A 10,235-nucleotide genomic window follows, 5' to 3' on the forward strand; every position below is an offset into this window, starting at 1 on the left:
TTGAATCCTACAGCGTAAAGTGCATGAAGAGACAGATGAGAAGATACACAGAAACCACTGACCATATGACCGTTTCAGAACCAATAACAACAGCAGGTTACCATCCATCAGAATAAGCAGGAATCGAGGGTTGGAAAAGTCACTTCAACATCATGGAAAGATGTGAGAAAGTAATAAAAATCTATCTATCTATCTATCTATCTATCTATCTATCTATCTATCTATCTATCTATCTATCTATCTATCTATCTATCTATCTATCCATCTATCTTGCTTTGAATAAATGCTTCAGCCAAATGCATAAATGTATAAAACAACAAGACAACTTGTCTCAACTTGATATTAATTTAGCAAAAAAAAAAAAGAAAAAGAAAAATAAATGTCTAAAGAAAATAGTTTAGCCTTTCATTTACAATGCTCCTTCATTGCATAGTTGACTCTTGTCTGAATGCTGCTGTTTGGTTTAATTGTGTTCAGTTGGTCAGCTATTTCAAGATACTGTAATTTTAGTATGAAGGACAGAATTCACAAACAAAATAAAACAAAATTTAAGTGGGATTCAACCAAGATGTTTGAAACCAACATACAAAACCACTGCTAGATAAAAAAAAAAAACACATTTGTGTTATATATACAGAGACTTTTACTCACTCTGACTGAGATACAGCCCCAACTACCCCATATCTGGCTGATTTAGCAAAGACATTATATATCTGCTTCTAGCCGCCGGTTATACTGTCTGATGTCTCCCTCTGCTGGTTGTCACTGGGGAAAATACAAAGTTAGCTTTATTTTTTCGAAAGCCTTGACCTCGTGGAATTTCCAGAGATTGAGAAACTGAGAAAGCGTGGAAACCAAAGAGCTTGATGAAAGTCTAGTTTTTTGATTCAGCTCTCATTTGTCAAGAGCTGTTGAGGTTTACAACCTCGGTAAATCACCTGTTCTCCACACCACTGCTGTATAGATACATTAATATTTCAATTTCACAAGAGGCCAGCTGAGTGTATGTAAAACACCAGCCCTCTTTTATCTAGTCGCATCTCCACTGCAGCACACTTGAGCAAATTGTGGGTTGAAGGAAGCAGCGGATGATCCAAGCCAGAATAACGTCTTAAGTGCAGATTGATCCAGAACACCGAGGGATACCAAGTCTTTCCCAGAGAGACCAGCAGAGCTTTGTGCTCTGAGAAGATCACTAAGCACTAGCTGAAGCATACAAACACAGAATCCAGTCAAATACTTCCATGAAATATGGATAAAGTGAGCACAATGGAATATGTGGATACAAAATACAGGGACCAAGAAAAAAATATCTTGAAATTTAATTTCAAATTTCATACATTTTTGTAATTTTCTGTGTTCGGAACATACAAAATGAGACAAATCTTTATATAGCCTACCTATATAGGCTACCTATGACAGAGAGAATCTAGTTATTGTAAATTAACTAATACCTCTGTGATTGAAGACGAGAAACATTTCTTGTATGATTGGTCTTTGTACACGGATCTGCGTAAGAAATATTTGAGTGATCTCACACTTGTGGGTGATGTTTGTGTTGATGTGTCACAGGTTTGTGAGTCGAAGCATGGAGATTGGCATTGTATATATATCATGGAATGAAAAAAAGAGCATCTGTCATGCTATTGTGACTCGGAACTATGGGCTGAGAGGCCGTGTATTCCCGAAATAAAACTAACTAACTAACTAACTAACTATATATATATATATATATGTTTTCGTTTATTCATATTTTATTGTATAGCCTACTGAAAAAGTATTAAACATTTACTCATAAATCATATTTCAGTTTTAAGGCTAATTTTATTCTGTAACACTGATATGCCTTTTTTAGATGTTCATAAAAGATGAGTTTATCTGGTAAATGAATGCATACAAAAACCATATTAGCCGTGTCTGTGTTTAATTAACATTTAAAATGACTGTTTCTCTGTATTTTTTTAACAAAAATCTCAACTAACATAGCCCTACATGAATCAACCTTTGCCCACATAGTTTCACACAGAACAAATTTACAGATTATTTCACAATTTGTGTAGGCTAAAAATGAGCAAAAATGTTAAAATATTCTGCTTTGAATGCTCATTATTTGCTAAAGCTAAGTGATGAAAAACAATAAAACTACACTATTTCAAACAATAATCAACTATATAATGACAATAGATTTTAACTTAAGGTTTAACTGTATTAGAGATTTTTTTCATAAATGTCATGTCAGGGTCAAGTTGTCACATACGTTTTTTTTTTTTTACATTTATATATATAATTCTAAAAGTATTGTTTTAAATGTATTTGTTACAATATTTTTATGACTAAACATAGGTATTTATGTAGGCTACTTTATGCTTTTTTTTAGCTAAAAAGCAAATAGACAAAGTGCTTCTTGACATTATAATGTGTATTACATTTTTTTTTTTTTCTCTGATCAATGACAATGAAAATGTTAATTAGCGATTTTGTATGCAAAAATTTAAGGTGTGTCTAGAGAAATTGACGTTCAAAAATTAACTCTACAAATATTAACTGCTACAAAGTGACAACTAGCCCCAAAAACTTCCTGTTATTCATTCTGGTTAAAAATTGGACATTATCGCCCTCTCAATTCGTATTTACCACATGAAGCTCGGGGATAATTTTGATACCCAAGTTGGGTGGGCCATAAACTTTAAACATGGCGAAGGGGAGAACGATTGGTGAGTGATTGACATTTTATTAGTTTTTTTTTCCCCACAACAGCTAGATCGCCTTGTCGTTAAAGTTTTGGATATTTACATATAGTCATATGAATGATCATTTGAAGAGTAGCCTATAGCCTAGCTATTCTATTGCATAGCCTAGGCCTACACAGTGAATAGTAGCCTATTTGACTGAAATCCCAGAATCGGCAGCAAGCTGTCTATTGCAGGCTAAAGTGGTAAATGTTGGTTGTCAATGAAAGGGACCCTAAATATCATTTTGGATTTAATAAGATTTTCCCAATAAATAAACAAGAATAAATCTGGCGTCCTCCTTGATTCCTGTTCTTTCCGACAACAAAGCTCTTGAATGCGACGAGCTGGTAATGACGACTTCAGAATTGGGAAGTAGGAAATTCACGATACCACGTGAAGGCAGCATTAATCTGTGTCATATACAGGCTACGTTATGATGAATTGATAAAGTTAATAGATAACAAGCTGAGCTTTTGAATCACCTCAGGCTGTTGTTCTACATGATGCCACATGGTGGAGTCTTGTCTAAATCAGGAGAAAGTGCAATTAGCTGAAATTAAGTAGGCTAAATGCTGCATGCTCAGTCCTAATAAACACATTAAAACGAAGCCTTTGCTGCCTTTAAGACTAACCACAGCTAGACTAAAAAGATAGAAGATTGATATGTGTCTTTAAGGATCCAAGGACCACAGGAGAGGTAGACAAACAAACTATTTCCACTTTTTTTTTTTTTTGGCATCTTGTCAGAGGAAAAAACAGGCTATTTTTCTAGGCTATCTTTCTGTGTGAGCAGAAAGCATATGTTGCGCAGCTTTCCTCATTGTGCTTTTCTTTTCTTCATTTCCATCGACCGTAAGAAAAACTAGATGCTGAAAGACTCTATTAATTTGGGAAACACTGCCAAAACCTCAGTCCACATGAAATCCTCTAGACGAGAAATGCCTCCTCTTGAACTACACACCAAATGTCCAATCTCCTCCCAAACAAAATGACAGTTAAACCCATCAAACGCTACACCGTCCAGCACTAGGCCTTACTTCCCCTCACAACGCTCACCCAAAGACCCCAAAAAGGTTTAAATCATCCCGTAATTAATATTCCTCGAGAAAGAACCCATGAGGAACCAATTATTCAATAAGACCCCCCAACCCCCATTGTTTAATGTGACATACAGGACGTATGTACGCCACAGTTGACGCTTTCAGCCGGTGGATTCAGAGGTCCCACATCACCGCCATTGGCTGGGCTCGATCCTCGACCGCTGCACGGCGATAATTGAGATCAGATGCGAGCGCGACCTGCGCAGAGGGTAACCTGGAAGCATTTATTTTATGGAAAAGATGTTTAGTTAAGTGCAGCGCTGTGGTCTAATGAGGCTGGACTGGGTTCTGTGATGAATATGATTGGTGAAAGCTCTGAAGGCTGGTTCCTGAGTCCTTCCTTCCTTGCGCATCAGGTTACAGATTAGTAGACTTCCTGTCCACTCCATGCATTTACCCTCGAAAAGACAATCCTTTTTAATGAAGATTATCATGTATTCGACTCAGATGCATTAATCCTTTTTTTGTGACTTAACATTTGATAAGAGCTAGGGGCTCTGTAACACATCATGAGTCTGCTCTCTGATGTCATTTAGCTTTGATGGGCACATAGCCTCATTAGCATAGCATTTTTTTTGGTCTATCAATTATACATGATACAAATATACATGTAAAAATGCAAGTCTTGGATACAAAAACTTGAATACACCTCTTCTATGAGTATGTTTAAAAAGTTATTTTGATTTGATTTGATTGATTTTTTTTCTAGGTGGTGGGGGGTTCAGGGTGTACAACCAGCCTTTATATGAAGAAAAACGGTTAAAATAATATTTCTTTACTTTGGAAACATATAAAAAAAACAATAATAATACTAATGATTAAGATGTGTATATTCGCATGTATTCATGGCGTGAGGAAAAATTTGGTTACACCACATGACATTTTTTTTGTCATTAAACTGAAACTTTTCTTCATTTTGGTTTTTCAAAGGCATATGAAACCAACATGAATACAAAGAGTATACATTACTAAGACCTTGACAGACAAAAATTTTGCTTGCGAAATCATTTGTACATGCTCATTTCTTCCGCACAAACATTTGTGGCACACTATATATCAAGGTTTTCCATAACGGTCTATTATTTTTGTGCCATTTAGGCCTAGGCTACATACTTACTACTTACATGTTCTTGTGTAAGTGAGCAGATCTTGGCCAGAATAACGTACAAATGTACAAAATGTAATACTTACCTACTACGTAGGGGAAAATAGTATGCCAAAAGAGCAGTGTGTCCGAAAACATATTTTCAAAAAACAAGAAAAAGTCCCCTGATGACCTATACAGCCACGATTCTGTAATTGCGAAATCTCATAAGGTGGCCTTAAAGGGGCAATTCAAGAAAAAAAGAAAGAAAAAAACCCGCAAACCTTCAAGGTAGAAATGCGTTTTTTTACATTTTAACTTTAGAAAGCCGGGTCATGCGCGAAACGCTGCAAAATACTTGAGCACAACGGTCAAACACATCCGTCTATAGCAGATGTTTATATAGAAAACCAATGGAAAAGTAGCGAAATAGAATGCAAAAACGCATTCTGTGTGAATGGCGCCTTATTAGATGGCGAGTCACTCCACTGCCCAATCTTTAGATCTGTTCGTGACACACAGAACTGCGGTCCACTTTCATTCCCTTCCACTGTCACTTGTGATCACGGGCTCAGCAAGGCCTCTCACCCCAGTCGCGTGTCCCTCTAACTAACTTGCATGGCAGGTGCCTCCCTTCTGCTTTGTGCAGTAAAGACTTATGAATAATATGCGCTCGGCAGCAGCACAGACAGCTTTGAGCACGTGCGCATGTACGCCGTGACCCGCACTCGCCTCATCTCGCGTCTCTCCGTGCTTTGAGCCGTTGATTACAGTCCTCCTGGGGGAATATCACGACTCCGTGGAGATGGGGGTATCTAGTGCTCCAGTCACTTAGGATCAAGACAGGGGCAGGAAATCGCTACGGACTTAAAGCTAAATATATAATTCCTCCCGTGCCGGTAATCACAAGGTCCAGACGATTTGAAATGACAGTTTAACCACTTCAAACTCAAAGACATTTCTGTTCAATAGGATTCATCTAATGAGCGCACCCTGTGCCAGGATGTAATTGCACATATAGGGCGGGTTTAGGCCGTTCAGGTTGGATGGAGGGCACGTTTTGGGAATTCCCAAACTTACAGATTTGTTTCTAAAACTAGATTTGCATTTATAGTGCAAGACAGCAAAAAGTGAAAGTTTAGCTTAAAGGTGCTCTATAGCTTTTCTTCTAAAATGAATCCTTTTTTTATTGCCTGTGTGTGAAGGGGTTGTAATCACACATTACAATGATCCACTTGTCGGGTTTTGCTATTACCTCTGAAGGCCAATATTCATATTTATATGTGAAGTCTCCGGGTCGGATTTACCGCGAAATCCATCGGATGTGACGTGCATGCGCGCTCCCGAGCCGCTCTCCTTATAGTCTATGCGACCGACGGCACTTCAGCTAACGACATGGAGTCTGATAACACCCCAAAAGACCTGCCTCCAGCACAACACAAACTCCACATAAATATAAAAAACAAAACAAAAATGTATCTGCTGAAGCTCGTCAGGCCAAACGTGATTCTGATCGACTCAGGACGAAAACACGGATCAACATCGGCAGAGCTTTTGAATTATTAGTAAACTCTAATGAAATAGCAAGGTAAACTACATGAGACATGAAATTAATACAAAAGACTGTTCGAGGGATAAAAAAAAGTTGGTGCTTTAGGATGTGATTATGTACTAGATCTACTGTCTAATGTTACTCATCCCACTACTATCATATTATTTATAATAAACATTTCCAGACACGTTCAGTACAGTAATATTACTTCCTACTGTCTTACTGTTACACTGACATTGTTCAGTCTAGTTCACTGTTTTCGTTATCATATTATACATTCACATATGTTGACATTGCTGATTGTGAAAGAATAAGATACATGAATAGTTAGTGAAATGCCTTATGCTAACACCACATGCCGGCTAAATGCAGTCAATGTAACGTTATCATGGTACGAGCATGGAGCATTAGTTCAACGTCAAGCTGATAAAAGTAGCCTATTATTGTAACGTTGTAGTGGGGGTTTACATGAGTTTCCAGCATGATGTGTGATGCTTTCGCCGTTGCGTTGAAAGTCTCCGTGTGGCCGGTAGTGAATGCTCGCTCTTGAGATCGAGCACGCACACGAGCACGAGCCCTCTTGTTGCAACCTGAAACATCACCGCTAGAGGCCGCTAAAAAATACATAGAGCACCTTTAAATTTCACATTTTCTCTTCCTGGAAAACAAAAATATTGATGAGTTTTTGTCCAATCAGAACCCCCAAAATGAATATGTCACTCCCCCTAATAGGGCCTACCACCTGAATCTAGAAATAGCAAGCAGCAAATCATGGTTTATAGCCCATGACTACTATATATAAAGTATATATAATATATATATATATATATATATATATATATATATGTACATTTTAAAAAATGAACATAACATGCAATCAGTATGTGTAATTTACGTTGTAGAACAAAACGTCAAAGTATAGTCAGTTTAAGTTTATCATAGGCTTTATTTTACACCTCATTCGAAAAACCCCATTACATGTACATAGGCCTATACATTATAGGCTATATAATAAATAATTAGATAAGACAGTTTGGAGTGTGTGCAATTTACGTTGTAAAACAAAATGTCATAATATCGTCAAGTTATGTTTACCATAGGCTTAATTTTACACAAAAATTGAAAAACCCTATAATAAAACCTCACAGGAAAATCCTAACCCGCTGTGAATTATTAGTAGGCTATTGTGATTAGACGTCATGCCTGCATCACTCTATGATTGGATGGTTGTGGTTTGCCATTGCTGCTGTGATCTCATTTGAATGACAGGTTGTTCCGCCCTCGCGCCAGTAAACACGTCATCAGAGATCAAGAGATGTTGCTGCAAGAGGGAGGGGAAGTTATTTTGATTAAAGATCACAAGGACACGAATGCGCAATTTTTTTTTAAACCCCACAATTTACAAAAACACATTAGGCTATGTCTGAAAATATCCACAAAATGATGGGAGACTCGTAGATTAATTCAATTGCTGAAAACTGGAAGAAACAGGACAAATAATTAAGTAAGAGGGATTTCAGCACTGTGCTTTATCGCAGGTCACATAATAAATGATCACGGATGAAAAGTATGTTAGGCTGATATCGAATAACAGCAGCGAGCGCGAAGTCCAATTCAAGTGTGAAGTGACATGAGCACGTTTACATAGGCTACATACACTCACCGGCCACTTTATTAGGTACACCTGTCCAACTGCTCGTTAACACTTAATTTCTAAGCAGCCAATCACATGGCGGCAACTCAGTGCATTTAGGCATGTAGACATGGTCAAGACAATCTCCTGCAGTTCAAACCGAGCATCAGTGTGGGGAAGAAAGTTGATTTGAGTGACTTTGAACGTGGCATGATTGTTGGTGCCAGAAGGGCTGGTCTGAGTATTTCAGAAACTGCTAATCTACTGGGATTTTCACGCACAACCATCTCTAGGGTTTACAGAGAATGGTCCGAAAAAGAAAAAACATCCAGTGAGCGGCAGTTCTGTGGGCGGAAATGCCTTGTTGATGCCAGAGGTCAGAGGAGAATGGCCAGACTGGTTCGAGCTGATAGAAGGGCAACAGTGACTGAAATAACCACTCGTTACAACCGAGGTATGCAGCAAAGCATTTGTGAAGCCACAACACGCACAACCTTGAGGCGGATGGGCTACAACAGCAGAAGACTCCACCGGGTACCACTCATCTCCACTACAAATAGGAAAAAAAGGCTACAATTTGCAAGAGCTCACCAAAATTGAACAGTTGAAGACTGGAAAAATGTTGCCTGGTCTGATGAGTCTCGATTTCTGTTGAGACATTCAGATGTTAGAGTCAGAATTTGGCGTAAACAGAATGAGAACATGGAACCATCATGCCTTGTTACCACTGTGCAGGCTGGTGGTGGTGGTGTAATGGTGTGGGGGATGTTTTCCTGGCACACTTTAGGCCCCTTAGTGCCAATTGGGCATCGTTTAAATGCCACGGCCTACCTGAGCATTGTTTCTGACCATGTCCATCCCTTTATGGCCACCATGTACCCATCCTCTGATGGCTACTTCCACCATGTCACAAAGCTCTAATCATTTCAAATTGGTTTCTTGAACATGACAATGAGTTCACTGTACTAAAATGGCCTCCACAGTCACCAGATCTCAACCCAATAGAGCATCTTTGGGATGTGGTGGAACGGGAGATTCGCATCATGGATGTGCAGCCGACAAATCTGCGGCAACTGTGTGATGCCATCATGTCAATATGGACCAAACTCCCTGAGGAATGCTTCCAGCACCTTGTTGAATCTATGCCACGAAGAATTGAGGCAGTTCTGAAGGCAAAAGGGGGTCCAACCCGTTACTAGCATGGGGTACCTAATAAAGTGGCCGGTGAGTGTACATTTCAATGTATTTCACAACCAAGCCACGTATATTAAGTTGTGTAATTCTTTAAAAAGCGTTCAGATTGACCTGAGATCAAGAATGAATAATGCATTCGCCAGAAAAGGCTTCGTTTTGAACTCCTTACACGCTCCCCTGATATATGCATGACTATCAGAAGAAAGAGAATCCGCGCTAATTTCCCTTCCACTTTGCATATGCAGTGATCATGCCCTCATGGCACCGACATCCCGACGGAAAAGCTCTTTTCATCTCCAGCGAAGTGCATCTCGCGCTTAAACTGATTGGATTCTTGATGAGGCGGTCGGGGTGTCTCGCGCACTTCAGGCGAGGACGCGTCGAGCGCGCGGGAGCCAATTCGGTGCCGCTGAAGTGATTAAACGCGCTCTCGAGGTCCCCGGTAACTATCTCCGCGTACGGATGCGTGCGTGGACCGTAATCAGCGCACGCGGACAGGGAAAGCATAATAGCGCTGCTCTGCTCCTGGAGACCCCGTTGTCTTTAAAGTGCTCATATTCCCACCTAACCAGCATATCAGTATCCTAGCATTGTCACAAGAGTGAGAATGAATAATGCAGTGCAGTCCTAAATCATTTGCATGCAAACTAGGCAGGGAATGTGCGAGGTTTCCACACATTTCCACATCGCAAGACAGAAAAGGCGGCTGGACATTTAGGTCGGCTATTAGCAGATGCGATGTTGTTTTGATTCGCACACACACTGACCCCTTTCTGACGCAGCAGGTCAAGAGGTGACGGTCCACAAACCCGTCGAGTATATATTTCTGCGATGCGAGTTTACTGTCAATTCAAGAGTTTACAGAGCCAATTTACATGTATATATTTCCAGTGACACAGAAGGAAAAACATTCGGTCTCCCCCCGCTGCTATCGCAATCC

The sequence above is a fragment of the Rhinichthys klamathensis genome, unplaced genomic scaffold (genome assembly GCF_029890125.1).
Source record: "Rhinichthys klamathensis goyatoka isolate OS25496 unplaced genomic scaffold, OSU_Roscu_1.1 h1tg000104l_1, whole genome shotgun sequence".
NCBI lineage: Eukaryota > Metazoa > Chordata > Actinopteri > Cypriniformes > Leuciscidae > Rhinichthys > Rhinichthys klamathensis.